At 34.5% G+C, this 15,663-nt stretch overlaps 4 long non-coding RNA genes across 6 annotated transcripts; 1 reads left to right on the top strand and 3 right to left on the bottom strand.

The window, feature by feature from the left end:
- Positions 1-414: 414 nt before the first annotated feature.
- Positions 415-6,331, bottom strand: LOC126265670 (uncharacterized). Of its 2 annotated transcripts, none has more exons than XR_007548168.1 (2): positions 6,213-6,331; positions 415-5,526 (listed from the first exon to the last, which is right to left on the bottom strand). It is a non-coding gene; the product is annotated as an uncharacterized LOC126265670 (long non-coding RNA). The 2 variants fall into 2 exon arrangements; XR_007548169.1 differs by having other exon boundaries at positions 415-4,841.
- A 185-nt stretch (positions 6,332-6,516) lies between these two features.
- On the bottom strand, positions 6,517-8,111 carry LOC126265614 (uncharacterized). The gene is made up of 4 exons (XR_007548116.1): positions 7,848-8,111; positions 7,255-7,524; positions 6,787-6,939; positions 6,517-6,693 (listed from the first exon to the last, which is right to left on the bottom strand). It is a non-coding gene; the product is annotated as an uncharacterized LOC126265614 (long non-coding RNA).
- Positions 8,112-8,493: 382 nt separating this feature from the next.
- Positions 8,494-10,288, bottom strand: LOC126265615 (uncharacterized). 2 transcript variants are annotated; one of them, XR_007548118.1, is made up of 3 exons: positions 10,209-10,288; positions 9,029-9,298; positions 8,494-8,705 (listed from the first exon to the last, which is right to left on the bottom strand). It is a non-coding gene; the product is annotated as an uncharacterized LOC126265615 (long non-coding RNA). The 2 variants fall into 2 exon arrangements; XR_007548117.1 differs by lacking the exon at positions 10,209-10,288 and adding an exon at positions 9,622-9,913.
- A 1,837-nt stretch (positions 10,289-12,125) lies between these two features.
- On the top strand, positions 12,126-13,032 carry LOC126265621 (uncharacterized). The gene is made up of 3 exons (XR_007548124.1): positions 12,126-12,217; positions 12,459-12,633; positions 12,762-13,032. It is a non-coding gene; the product is annotated as an uncharacterized LOC126265621 (long non-coding RNA).
- Positions 13,033-15,663: the final 2,631 nt, after the last annotated feature.

Genomic DNA, 15,663 nt, shown 5'->3' with positions numbered 1-15,663 from the left:
AAATCAAGACAAGTATGTCATTGAGAACTCAGTAAATTATAACTGAAACTTGAAGTATTTTATTGAAATATATAAGAATACAAACATGAAACAAACTAAAAGTTTTCTTATTAAAGAACCATGATAAAAGTTCCAGTGTACTCTCCGAAACAAAATAAAGAACAATTTAGGTATATTAGAATTCTTTGAGAAAGTTTTAAGAATGTATAAGATATATTTGAACGGATTTTGTTATCTAAAACGTTTGTATAAAGATTTCGAAGAGATAATTAGGGATTGGGTTGAACGACATGCAATCAAGATTTCATTTCATTCATGAAAATTCAGTTTTCCTTTACTTTTTTGGGCAAATCCTTAAAAAAAACATTTGTATATTTAATTAAACTTAATACACAAGTAAATAAATAAAAGACATTTTAATTTATTCTGTTCTTTATTCGTTCTTAATAGTTATAACACTGATTTATTACACAATATATTAATAAACTGAACAAACAGTCACATACAATTACTCCAGACTCTGGCCTTTCTGAGGTACTGAGACCTCCTAGGTCCTCCAGTTAAATGTTTTTAAGGGAAGGTTTCTGACAGTAAGAATAAGCATTAGAAGATTATTTATTCTTCACTAATTTGTCTGTGCTTCTTGATACCGTTGTGACCCGTGAATGTACAGGGTGTTTACGAAAATGTCAGCAACTGAGGGGTTGCAGTAAGATCTAATATATGAGGGAAACCATTTATGAACACGAATCAGTAAATAAACTAAGTCGGAGACATCGAGGATTATTGTTTGATGTGGCAAATATATAGTACCCTAAGGGGTAATCTTTGCTTAATTGGCCTCGAAATGAAGATTTTTCGCCGAAGATACAACACAATGATATATATTTACGAACAAACACAGAATACATTCAAGAAGAATGACAAAAATTGACACAAAGGATGAATCCTCGAGTCTTCGAAATGGTTTATTTACTGAGCCATGCTCATTAATAATTTTCCTCATATCGTAGTTCTTACTAAACTCCCTTTGAATTACTGGCACTTTTTTTAACACCTTGTATGTGTAAGGTTCCCAATCAAAAATCAAAGTTGATTGACTCACTGCCTAAGAAAGACCAGAGGACATCTTTACTCAATTGTTTTTGAAGAATTATGTTGGCAAAGTGGGTATTTGGTACCCTAATTATAAGGATAATTTCTTTCACCATTACTTTCATTAATTTGTCTGTGCTTCTTGACACAGTTGTGGCCCCTGAATGTACAGGGTGTTTACGAAAATGTCAGCAACTGAGGGGTTGCAGTAAGATCTAATATATGAGGGAAACCATTTATGAACACGAATCGGTAAATAAACTAAGTCGAAGACATCGAGGATTATTCCTTTCTGTTACATTTGTGTAATTCTTTTGAACGCCTTCTGTGTATATTCGCAAAAATATAACATTATCGTGTCCTGGGCAACACCGGTGGTTTGATGTGGCAAATATACAGTACCCAAAGGGGTAAACTTTTCTGAATTGACCTCGAAATGAAGATTTTTCGCCGAAGATACAATACAATGATATATATTTACGAATAAACACAGAATACGTCCAAGACGAATGACAAAAATTGACACAAAGGATGAATCCTCGAGTCTTCGAAATGGTTTATTTACTGAGCCATGCTCATTAATAATTTTCCTCATATCGTAGTTCTTACTAAACTCCCTTTGAATTACTGGCACTTTTTTTTAACACCTTGTATGTGTAAGGTTCCCAATCAAAAATCAAAGTTGATTGACTCACTGCCTAAGAAAGACCAGAGGACATCTTTACTCAATTGTTTTTGAAGAATTATGTTGGCAAAGTGGGTATTTGGTACCCTAATTATAAGGATAATTTCTTTCACCATTACTTTCATTAATTTGTCTGTGCTTCTTGACACAGTTGTGGCCCCTGAATGTACAGGGTGTTTACGAAAATGTCAGCAACTGAGGGGTTGCAGTAAGATCTAATATATGAGGGAAACCATTTATGAACACGAATCGGTAAATAAACTAAGTCGAAGACATCGAGGATTATTCCTTTCTGTTACATTTGTGTAATTCTTTTGAACGCCTTCTGTGTATATTCGCAAAAATATAACATTATCGTGTCCTGGGCAACACCGGTGGTTTGATGTGGCAAATATACAGTACCCAAAGGGGTAAACTTTTCTGAATTGACTTCGAAATGAAGATTTTTCGCCGAAGATACAATACAATGATATATATTTACGAATAAACACAGAATACGTCCAAGACGAATGACAAAAATTGACACAAAGGATGAATCCTCGAGTCTTCGAAATGGTTTATTTACTGAGCCATGCTCATTAATAATTTTCCTCATATCGTAGTTCTTACTAAACTCCCTTTGAATTACTGGCACTTTTTTTTAACACCTTGTATGTGTAAGGTTCCCAATCAAAAATCAAAGTTGATTGACTCACTGCCTAAGAAAGACCAGAGGACATCTTTACTCAATTGTTTTTGAAGAATTATGTTGGCAAAGTGGGTATTTGGTACCCTAATTATAAGGATAATTTCTTTCACCATTACTTTCATTAATTTGTCTGTGCTTCTTGACACAGTTGTGGCCCCTGAATGTACAGGGTGTTTACGAAAATGTCAGCAACTGAGGGGTTGCAGTAAGATCTAATATATGAGGGAAACCATTTATGAACACGAATCGGTAAATAAACTAAGTCGAAGACATCGAGGATTATTCCTTTCTGTTACATTTGTGTAATTCTTTTGAACGCCTTCTGTGTATATTCGCAAAAATATAACATTATCGTGTCCTGGGCAACACCGGTGGTTTGATGTGGCAAATATACAGTACCCAAAGGGGTAAACTTTTCTGAATTGACTTCGAAATGAAGATTTTTCGCCGAAGATACAATACAATGATATATATTTACGAATAAACACAGAATACGTCCAAGAAGAATGACAAAAATTGACACAAAGGATGAATCCTCGAGTCTTCGAAATGGTTTATTTACTGAGCCATGCTCATTAATAATTTTCCTCATATCGTAGTTCTTACTAAACTCCCTTTGAATTACTGGCACTTTTTTTAACACCTTGTATGTGTAAGGTTCCCAATCAAAAATCAAAGTTGATTGACTCACTGCCTAAGAAAGACCAGAGGACATCTTTACTCAATTGTTTTTGAAGAATTATGTTGGCAAAGTGGGTATTTGGTACCCTAATTATAAGGATAATTTCTTTCACCATTACTTTCATTAATTTGTCTGTGCTTCTTGACACAGTTGTGGCCCCTGAATGTACAGGGTGTTTACGAAAATGTCAGCAACTGAGGGGTTGCAGTAAGATCTAATATATGAGGGAAACCATTTATGAACACGAATCGGTAAATAAACTAAGTCGAAGACATCGAGGATTATTCCTTTCTGTTACATTTGTGTAATTCTTTTGAACGCCTTCTGTGTATATTCGCAAAAATATAACATTATCGTGTCCTGGGCAACACCGGTGGTTTGATGTGGCAAATATACAGTACCCAAAGGGGTAAACTTTTCTGAATTGACCTCGAAATGAAGATTTTTCGCCGAAGATACAATACAATGATATATATTTACGAATAAACACAGAATACGTCCAAGACGAATGACAAAAATTGACACAAAGGATGAATCCTCGAGTCTTCGAAATGGTTTATTTACTGAGCCATGCTCATTAATAATTTTCCTCATATCGTAGTTCTTACTAAACTCCCTTTGAATTACTGGCACTTTTTTTTAACACCTTGTATGTGTAAGGTTCCCAATCAAAAATCAAAGTTGATTGACTCACTGCCTAAGAAAGACCAGAGGACATCTTTACTCAATTGTTTTTGAAGAATTATGTTGGCAAAGTGGGTATTTGGTACCCTAATTATAAGGATAATTTCTTTCACCATTACTTTCATTAATTTGTCTGTGCTTCTTGACACAGTTGTGGCCCCTGAATGTACAGGGTGTTTACGAAAATGTCAGCAACTGAGGGGTTGCAGTAAGATCTAATATATGAGGGAAACCATTTATGAACACGAATCGGTAAATAAACTAAGTCGAAGACATCGAGGATTATTCCTTTCTGTTACATTTGTGTAATTCTTTTGAACGCCTTCTGTGTATATTCGCAAAAATATAACATTATCGTGTCCTGGGCAACACCGGTGGTTTGATGTGGCAAATATACAGTACCCAAAGGGGTAAACTTTTCTGAATTGACTTCGAAATGAATATTTTTCGCCGAAGATACAATACAATGATATATATTTACGAATAAACACAGAATACGTCCAAGACGAATGACAAAAATTGACACAAAGGATGAATCCTCGAGTCTTCGAAATGGTTTATTTACTGAGCCATGCTCATTAATAATTTTCCTCATATCGTAGTTCTTACTAAACTCCCTTTGAATTACTGGCACTTTTTTTTAACACCTTGTATGTGTAAGGTTCCCAATCAAAAATCAAAGTTGATTGACTCACTGCCTAAGAAAGACCAGAGGACATCTTTACTCAATTGTTTTTGAAGAATTATGTTGGCAAAGTGGGTATTTGGTACCCTAATTATAAGGATAATTTCTTTCACCATTACTTTCATTAATTTGTCTGTGCTTCTTGACACAGTTGTGGCCCCTGAATGTACAGGGTGTTTACGAAAATGTCAGCAACTGAGGGGTTGCAGTAAGATCTAATATATGAGGGAAACCATTTATGAACACGAATCGGTAAATAAACTAAGTCGAAGACATCGAGGATTATTCCTTTCTGTTACATTTGTGTAATTCTTTTGAACGCCTTCTGTGTATATTCGCAAAAATATAACATTATCGTGTCCTGGGCAACACCGGTGGTTTGATGTGGCAAATATACAGTACCCAAAGGGGTAAACTTTTCTGAATTGACTTCGAAATGAAGATTTTTCGCCGAAGATACAATACAATGATATATATTTACGAATAAACACAGAATACGTCCAAGACGAATGACAAAAATTGACACAAAGGATGAATCCTCGAGTCTTCGAAATGGTTTATTTACTGAGCCATGCTCATTAATAATTTTCCTCATATCGTAGTTCTTACTAAACTCCCTTTGAATTACTGGCACTTTTTTTTAACACCTTGTATGTGTAAGGTTCCCAATCAAAAATCAAAGTTGATTGACTCACTGCCTAAGAAAGACCAGAGGACATCTTTACTCAATTGTTTTTGAAGAATTATGTTGGCAAAGTGGGTATTTGGTACCCTAATTATAAGGATAATTTCTTTCACCATTACTTTCATTAATTTGTCTGTGCTTCTTGACACAGTTGTGGCCCCTGAATGTACAGGGTGTTTACGAAAATGCCAGAAACTGAGGGGTTGCAGTAAGATCTAATATATGAGGGAAACCATTTATGAACACGAATCGGTAAATAAACTAAGTCGAAGACATCGAGGATTATTCCTTTCTGTTACATTTGTGTAATTCTTTTGAACGCCTTCTGTGTATATTCGCAAAAATATAACATTATCGTGTCCTGGGCAACACCGGTGGTTTGATGTGGCAAATATACAGTACCCAAAGGGGTAAACTTTTCTGAATTGACCTCGAAATGAAGATTTTTCGCCGAAGATACAATACAATGATATATATTTACGAATAAACACAGAATACGTCCAAGACGAATGACAAAAATTGACACAAAGGATGAATCCTCGAGTCTTCGAAATGGTTTATTTACTGAGCCATGCTCATTAATAATTTTCCTCATATCGTAGTTCTTACTAAACTCCCTTTGAATTACTGGCACTTCTTTTTAACACCTTGTATGTGTAAGGTTCCCAATCAAAAATCAAAGTTGATTGACTCACTGCCTAAGAAAGACCAGAAGACATCTTTACTCAATTGTTTTTGAACAATTGTGTCGACAAAGTGGGTAATTTGGTACCCTAATTATAAAAATAGTTTCTTTCTCTATCACTTTCATTAATTTGTCTGTGCTTCTTGACACAGTTGAGGCCTCTGAATGTACAGGGTGTTTACGAAAATGTCAGCAACTGAGGGGTTGCAGTAAGATCTAATATATGAGGGAAACCATTTATGAACACGAATCAGTAAATAAAATAAGTCGGAGTCATCGAGGATTATTCCTTTCTGTTACAGTTGTGTAATTCTTTTGAACACCTTCTGTGTATATTCGCAAAAATATAACATTATCGTGTCCTGGGCAACATCAGTAGTTGTTTGATGTGACAAATATATAGTACCCTGAGGGGTAAACTTTGCTTAATTGGCCTCGAAATTGAGATTATTCGCCGAAGATACAACACAATGATATATATTTACGAATAAACACAGAAGGTGTAGAGAAAGAATGACAAAAATTGACACAAAGGATGAATCCTCGAGTCTTCGAATTGGTTTATGTATTGAGCCATGCTCATTAATAATTTTCCTCATATCTTAGTTCTTACTAAACTCCCTTTGAATTACTGACACCCCTCTAACATCTTGTATAGTTTTATAGAATGAAAATGGGCATGTAGTTACGTTATCCGGAATAAGTTCAGTTCATTGAAGCTTTCTGCTGCTACCTCCTCTAAGGATTTCTGTTCAGTTTCTTTTTTCTGTTAGTAGTGTTGAGTCTTTGAATAATTCGACGCCTCTGTGGACAATATAAAAAAAAAAACATTTAGAACTTCTTTCAATAGGTTCAGTGTAATAATATATTTCCAAAACAAAAGATTAATTTACTTACTATTTCTCAAAATTCACCATGGACAAATTTATCAATTTCCAAAGACTTCTTATTTCTTATACACTTAACACTTCTAAAAGTTAATGTATTGGTTTGTGTGCTTCCATCTTCATTCATTTCTTTATTGTTTTAACAGCACCAGTCACGAAATATCTACAATAAAATTAATTTGCTAATTTTGGTGATTGGCTCCCTCTCATCGTGACAACTTAATAAAGACTGAACAGAATGGAGGAATGTTACTCAGTTTAAATGTAAACTATGGCAACAACAACGACAAAACAAAAGCGTAATTGTTTTAAAAGTGAAAGTATCAGTAACTAGGCAACTAGAAGTTAGAAGTACCAACTGCTACTAGATTGTAGCTACTTATTTTATGAATGAGGTAGGCCCCAGCTTAGGCCTTTTTGTTATTGTAATTTTCTTTGAATTAAACATTTTCTAAGAATTAAAGGTGTATTAACTTACATTTCTAAATAATTCCACTCTTGGAGGTGTGGGTCTTGAAGCTTAACACGTCAATCTGAGAGCTTGGACCTTCCTTCTATCCCGTACGTTGTGTTCCTTAATTTAAATTTGGCCCCTCTGAACAAAATTTCTATGTTGTAGTATATTGTTGAAGGGTCTTCACTGTTGCCTCCGGAGTTGTGGCTTCTGGAAGTCCATCTACTTAGGTCTGCACGTGTCTTGAGCTTCAGCCAGGTTACTTAAATTCTTCTTATTGTTCGGGATGAGACACTAATTCAGAGAAAAGGTGCACTTGTAAACTTTGACTCATCATGTCTTAGTGAGGACGGAGCAGAATACTGAATGATATGGCTTGAATGAGTTGCTGCATTTGATTCAAAACTAAGGCAACAACAGCCATAAAACAAAAGAGTAGTTGTTGACAAAGTGAAAGTAGCTGTAACTAGGCAACTAGAAATAACTGCTACTAGATTATAGCTGGTAATTTTATACATTAAGTAGGCTCTAGCCTAGGCCACCTTTTAATTAATTGCCATTATAAAATTTCCTTTGAATTTGAACATTTTCTAAGAATAAAAGGTGTATTAACTTACATTTCTAAATAATTCCACTCTTGGAGGTGTGGGTCCTGAAGCTTAACACGTCAATCTAAGAGCTTGGACCTTCCTTCTATTCCATACGTTGTGTTCCTTAATTTAAATTTGGCCCCTCTGAACAATATTTCTATGTTGTAGTATATTGTTGAAGGGTCTTCACTCTTGCCTCCAGAGTTGTGTCTTCTGGAAGTCCATCTACTTGGGTCAGCACGTGTCTTGAGCTTCAGCCAGGTTACTTAAATTCTTCTTATTGTTCGGGATGAGATCCTAATTCAAAGAAAAGGTGCACTTGTAAACTTTGGCTCATCATGTCTTAGTGAGGACGGAGCAGAATACTGAATGATATGGCTTGAATGAGTTGCTGCATTTGATTCAAAACTAAGGCAACAACAGCCATAAAACAAAAGAGTAGTTGTTGACAAAGTGAAAGTAGCTGTAACTAGGCAACTAGAAATAACTGCTACTAGATTATAGCTGGTAATTTTATACATTAAGTAGGCTCTAGCCTAGGCCACCTTTTAATTAATTGCCATTATAAAATTTCCTTTGAATTTGAACATTTTCTAAGAATAAAAGGTGTATTAACTTACATTTCTAAATAATTCCACTCTTGGAGGTGTGGGTCCTGAAGCTTAACACGTCAATCTGAGGGCTTGGACCTTCTTTTCCCTACGTTGTGTTCCTTGATTTAAATCTGGCCCCTCTGAACAATACTTCTATGTTGTAGTATATTGTTGAAGGGTCTTCACTCTTGCCTCCGGAGTTGTGGTTTCTGGAAGTCCATCTACTTAGGTCTGCACGTGTCTTGGCTTCAGCCAGGTTACTTAAATTCTTCTTATTGTTCGGGATGAGACACTAATTCAGAGAAAAGGTGCACTTGTAAACTTTGGCTCATCATGTCTTAATGAGGACGGAGCAGAACATTGAATGATGTGGCTTGAATGAGTTGCTGCATTTGACTCAAGACTAAGGCAACAACAACCACAAAACAAAAGCACAGTTGTTGACAAAGTGAAAGTAGCAGTAACTAGGCAACTAGAAATAACTGCTACTAGATTATAGCTGGTAATTTTATACATTAAGTAGGCTCTAGCCTAGGCCACCTTTTAATTAATTGCCATTATAAAATTTCCTTTGAATTTGAACATTTTCTAAGAATAAAAGGTGTATTAACTTACATTTCTAAATAATTCCACTCTTGGAGGTGTGGGTCCTGAAGCTTAACACGTCAATCTAAGAGCTTGGACCTTCCTTCTATTCCATACGTTGTGTTCCTTAATTTAAATTTGGCCCCTCTGAACAATATTTCTATGTTGTAGTATATTGTTGAAGGGTCTTCACTCTTGCCTCCAGAGTTGTGTCTTCTGGAAGTCCATCTACTTGGGTCAGCACGTGTCTTGAGCTTCAGCCAGGTTACTTAAATTCTTCTTATTGTTCGGGATGAGACCCTAATTCAAAGAAAAGGTGCACTTGTAAACTTTGGCTCATCATGTCTTAGTGAGGACGGAGCAGAATACTGAATGATATGGCTTGAATGAGTTGCTGCATTTGATTCAAAACTAAGGCAACAACAGCCATAAAACAAAAGAGTAGTTGTTGACAAAGTGAAAGTAGCTGTAACTAGGCAACTAGAAATAACTGCTACTAGATTATAGCTGGTAATTTTATACATTAAGTAGGCTCTAGCCTAGGCCACCTTTTAATTAATTGCCATTATAAAATTTCCTTTGAATTTGAACATTTTCTAAGAATAAAAGGTGTATTAACTTACATTTCTAAATAATTCCACTCTTGGAGGTGTGGGTCCTGAAGCTTAACACGTCAATCTGAGGGCTTGGACCTTCCTTCTTTTCCCTACGTTGTGTTCCTTAATTTAAATTTGGCCCCTCTGAACAATATTTCTATGTTGTAGTATATTGTTGAAGGGTCTTCACTCTTGCCTCCAGAGTTATGGCTTCTGGAAGTCCATCTACTTAGGTCTGCACGTGTCTTGAGCTTCAGCCAGGTTACTTAAATTCTTCTTATTGTTCGGGATGAGACACTAATTCAGAGAAAAGGTGCACTTGTAAATTTTGGCTATCATGTCTTAGTGAGGACGGAGCAGAATACCGAATGATGTGGCTTGAATGAGCTGCATTTGACTCAAAACTAAAGCAACAACAACCACAAAACAAAAGAGTAGTTGTTGACAAAGTGAAAGTAGCTGTAACTAGGCAACTAGAAATAACTACTACTAGATTATAGCTGGTAATTTTATACATTAAGCTCTAGCCTAGGCCATATCTTTTAATTAATTGCCATTATAAAATTTCCTTTGAATTTGAACATTTTCAAAGAATAAAAGTTGTATTAACTTACATTTCTAAATAATTCCACTCTTGGAGGTGTGGGTCCTGAAGCTTAACACGTCAATCTGAGGGCTTGGACCTTCCTTCTTTTCCCTACGTTGTGTTCCTTGATTTAAATCTGGCCCCTCGAACAATACTTCTATGTTGTAGTATATTGTTGAAAGGTCTTCACTCTTGCCTCCGGAGTTGTGGCTTCTGGAAGTCCATCTACTTGGGTCAGCACTTGTCTTGAGCTTCAGCCAGGTTACTTAAATTCTTCTTATTGTTCGGGATGAGACACTAATTCAGAGAAAAGGTGCACTTGTAAACTTTGGCTCATCATGTCTTAATGAGGACGGAGCAGAACATTGAATGATGTGGCTTGAATGAGTTGCTGCATTTGACTCAAGACTAAGGCAACAACAACCACAAAACAAAAGAGTAGTTGTTGACAAAGTGAAAGTAGCTGTAACTAGGCAACTAGAAATAACTGCTACTAGATTATAGCTGGTAATTTTATACATTAAGTAGGCTCTAGCCTAGGCCATCTTTTAATTAATTGCCATTATAAAATTTCCTTTGAATTTGAACATTTTCTAAGAATAAAAGGTGTATTAACTTACATTTCAGAGTTGTGGCTTCTGGAAGTCCATCTACTTAAGTCTGCACGTGTCTTGAGCTTCAGCCAGGTTACTTAAATTCTTCTTATTGTTCGAGATGAGACACTAATTCAGAGAAAAGGTGCACTTGTAAACTTTGGCTCATCATGTCTTAGTGAGGACGGAGCAGAATATTGAATGATGTGGCTTGAATGAGTTGCTGCATTTGACTCAAGACTAAGGCAACAACAACCACAAAACAAAAGAGTAGTTGTTGACAAAGTGAAAGTAGCTGTAACCAGGCAACTAGAAATATTATCTACTACTAGATTTTAGTTAGTAATTTTATGGATGTGGTATCATTTTTTCAATCAATATCAATTTTTTAGTGATTTTATTTAGGAACTAAATTGGTAGTATTTATATTAGATACTAGATTGGTATTATGAGAAAAAATTAGTGAACAAACATTGTGGAAATATTAACCTCACTTATATATCTAATATTGAAGATGATGAGTCATATGTCAAAAGTTGTCTTTGTCTTCCATCACAGTTTTTTTTAAGTGAGGATCACAATTTATCCTTTATTCCCAAAGTAACAAATTTTACTGGTTTGACTTATAATCAATTGATGAAATACATAAACCCATTTAATGGAACGCATTCTCAATAATCGAAGCTGACACAGAAAACACTCGAAGCTTTCATTTTTCCATCATCCCAACGAAAGCGTTTGCGATGGTCATTGCCTTTCGGAAACGTTTTCCCCCAGCTACACATTTCCAGCGTCACATCCAGTCGCCGTGCTTGAAGGCGTAACGGACATTTTTGAACTTCGACGCCATTTATGTAAGTCGATCGGATTTGTAATTTGTCCGTTTGTTGCTCGCCTAGACTGCATTTCCTTTCATGCAGTCCATCTGTGGAATCGCGTGCACTACGTCGATATTAAAATCCTGAAATGCGCCAAATTACACATATTTTTAGAGTCATATTGAATTCCGGAACTTGGGGGAAGCCAACCGTTCCACATGACCACTTCCCTCAGAAACGATGTCTTCCGGACCTCACAACGGATGCTTGATTGAAAACTTCCTTTAACCAACCCCCCATGACTTAAACCTCTTTATTTCATTGATGAAATCCATTATCTGCTGCCAAAGTTCGTATCCGTTTCAAAGACGTATCTTGATTGTTTTTTGGTCCAGATTTCAAATGGAAGTAAGCTACTAAAATTCATTTTGAGATGCAAAACGTTTTCCGGTGTATTTATATTGAAGGCAACTTAATTGGAGGTTGTGCACAATCTGATGTACCCCATACTGGGCTGTTTGATTATTTTTTTAATCGACTTTCTTTGAAGCCGGGACGAAATTGTGAAACCTTTGTAAAATGATTTAATAGACAGAAAATGTAAAAGTAACTGAAAGGATGCGATGGTAAGAGAGATTCTGGAATAATTGAGTGCGTGACTATCTGATAATTTAACGATTAAGGGTCAAATGAACAAGAGACCCCGAAACTTCATCGTCCTTTCGATGTAATCCAAACCTTAACAAGTAAAAAAAATCTTACTGGAACATTTAATATACATTAAATATTATTTTACCTAAAAATATTAATAATAATGATGTACTCAAGTACTGAATCTTGAATCTTGACTGAATATTTCAATTTCAGCCTCAAGCTGTCGATTTTACTTGATTGGCCATTGTAAAATATTTTCCGGTGAATTTAAACTGATGTGACCCTAATTGGAGATTGGCTAGACACGATCTGATGAGGACGGATCGAAGCGATGGGCTCACATACTGCCCTGCTTAATGATATTTCCTTTAATCTAATTAAAACTATGGTAAATGAACAAAATCCTGTTTGATATATAAAATTGAAAACCTGAGTGTGTAGGCAAATTCACAGAAGAGTCTGAGGATTATCTGAGGATAATAATAATTTCATTATAATGCTTTATTTTTCTTTTAGCTTTCTCCACTTGTCTCAGTTAATTAAATAGCTTCGAGCCTTGTTTATTGAGGAAAATATGGAGCTCTTCAAAGTAGCCATCAACTGTTGACTTTTCAAAGGTACCAAAGAGCCAACATATTGAAAGGAAGCAACCATTATCCAAGAGAAGTCATATTTTGATGTTGTTGTGTTAAATAGCTTCAGCATCCTGATCATAAAGGGAAAAGTGGAGGTTCTAAAAGCAGCCATCAATTGTTGTCTTTGCTTCCTCATTGTTGGCAAGTCTGGAAAACACATGAAGGAATTTTAACCCCCTTTTTACTTATAATCATTGATCCTTTTTGAGTTTAATCCTTTAAATGAATATTAACGTGTACTTTCTTTTAATTTGTGCAATTTACAATGGTTGACGTCAATTTATTTGCCATTATAATGACATAATAATTAAATTGTACCCAACTATCCTTTAATTGAACTTGTGGCTTTATCTCAACATATTCAGCTGGAAACCAGTGCAAATGAACCGCAAGATAATAGTTTGCCAGTTCAGTTAAAGTGATTTCGCATCTTAATTGGTCTATACGCATATTTGTCCCGCAATACCACAATATTAATGTTGCAATTACTTAGTAAGATTGTTTCGACATCAAATATATAGTTTCATGTGGATGTCACTTAATCAACTCACCATGGAAATGTTTGTGCTACTTTAGATAACATAAAATAATACTTCTAAACTCCTCTAGGGTATTAATTTGAACACCAAAATTCTGTATTTTACTTTTTTAATTATCATGTTTAGTCGTCTGTGTCTCTTAATAATTAAGTCTACAGAAATATAGAAGGAATAACATTCTAACCTAACTTAACCAAACCTAACCTGCCTTAACCTAACCTAACCTGTCTTTGTATTCCATAATTAATTTTAGAAAAGTCTACAGAAATATAGAAGAAATAATCTTCTAACCTAACTTAACCTAACCTAACCTATCCTACCCTAACCTAACCTAACCTAACCTAATCTAACTTAACTTAACCTAACCTAACCTAACTTAACCTAACCTAACCTAACTTAACCTAACCTAACCTATCTTTGTATTCCATAATTAATTTTAAAAAAATCAAAGTTTTCTGAGTGATTTTGAAAGAATTTTACTTTATAGGAACATTTGCACTATTCCTAAAAAATCTTGTAAGCATAAAATATAATAATAACCCAATTAATCTAAAAACCAAAATTTTGTATTCATCATCAGTCTTTGTTTTAAAGATTAAGAGCACAGAAATCTAGAAAAAATGACCTTCTAATCTTACCTAACCTAGTCTAACATAACCTAACCTAACCTATCTTTTTTATTTCATAATTAATTTAAAAAAATCAAAGTTTACTGAGTGTACTTGAATGAATCTTATTTTATGGCACTGTTCTTAAAAATTATTGGGGCATAAAAAGCAATAACAACAATTCCCAATGGATTCCTATAAATCATAGTGTAAATTGGGTGTAGTTTCGAAACTTAAACTATGTGTATGTAGTTGTAAAAATTCGGTTGTTGTCAACGTTGGGGGGACAAGTAACTGGCTGAATAAAATTGAAGTGGTATGTGGGACAGCCATAAATTGACTACTGAATCGCTGAACGAGGAAAACGTCGGAAACATTTGGTTCAGAATGGCAAATATTATGCGAAAAACGACTCCAACATGATCCCGCTAGATTAAACCGAACGTTAAACAATTTCAGTCGAATCAACTGAAATTAATTTATATAAAAACATATAAGGAACCAGCTACGTTTGTTTTAGTTCGTACAATAAACATTTTAGCAATGTTATTGTTTTGGTGAAAGTGGATTCTTACATTTTAGAGTGGTGTTTTTGTAAACTTTGTGAATTTATGAGTCTCCTTTTATAAAAGCCAAGCTAAACATGGTATGTGTTTTATGGAGGCACAATAACTGTAAATCAGTTTCCACGTTCCAAGTTCAATGGCGTGTCAATGCACGTGAAAATTGAATTTTTGTCACCAGACATGACACATATATTTCGTCTGTCTGACACGTACACAATAATTTATACGACATATTAAAAAGCTTCTCACTTGTTATCAAATAAACGAATTTTCAGTAATGTTACATAAAAATTTAGTTAAAAAATTCGTCTCAGATTTTGAACCAGCAATGCTAAATCCCCTTTCCTTATTATCAGGCGGATGCATTTTGCTGTACAACAGTTAAGAGGCATTAAAAGCTTTAATGGATGCAGTAAAGCTTCGAAAGGTTTGTAATTAGTCTTTTCAAATTGGAGAAACTGCCGCTAAGAGACAGGCATTGTAACTAAAAATTGTTGAACTTTCATTTCAATAATGTTTAAACGTTTAGAAATGTTCCACATTCAATAAATTTATGCATTAATGAAAATTTAATGAAATTTTTAATTAATAAAATTATTAAAAAGGTATATAAATGTTTTTTATCAAAACCTTCATTTTATTTTGTATAGAAATCACTTTAACTTTCTTCACATTAAAACTAAAATATCTCAAAAATGGCTAAGATAATCAAAATTAATCAAGAGTATTTTTTTTTCTAAATTATGTAAAGTTTAAAAAAATATTTACAGCCGTAGAAAATAGGGCGAGAAAAAGACTAGTTCAGTTTTAAAATTTACTTTAGTTTTCTTCAAACTTTCAAACTGAAATATTTCAAAAACGGTTGTGATAATCAAAATTAATCAAGAGCACTTTTTTCTTCTAAATTGTACAAAAAATGAACAAAACTTAATAGTTTTAAAAAATATCCAGTGGCGTAGAAAATAGGACGGGAAAAAAGAAGCTTCTCCAGACCCTCAAATGTATATTTCAAAAATTGTTTTTTCCTCATATTTCGACAACGTTTGGTCCTATCGTGTTTAAATTTAGTG

The sequence above is a fragment of the Aethina tumida genome, chromosome 5 (genome assembly GCF_024364675.1).
Source record: "Aethina tumida isolate Nest 87 chromosome 5, icAetTumi1.1, whole genome shotgun sequence".
Lineage (NCBI taxonomy): Eukaryota > Metazoa > Arthropoda > Insecta > Coleoptera > Nitidulidae > Aethina > Aethina tumida.
The sequence above is the reverse complement of the archived record's forward strand: the minus strand, read 5'-3'. Positions and strand labels throughout refer to the sequence as shown.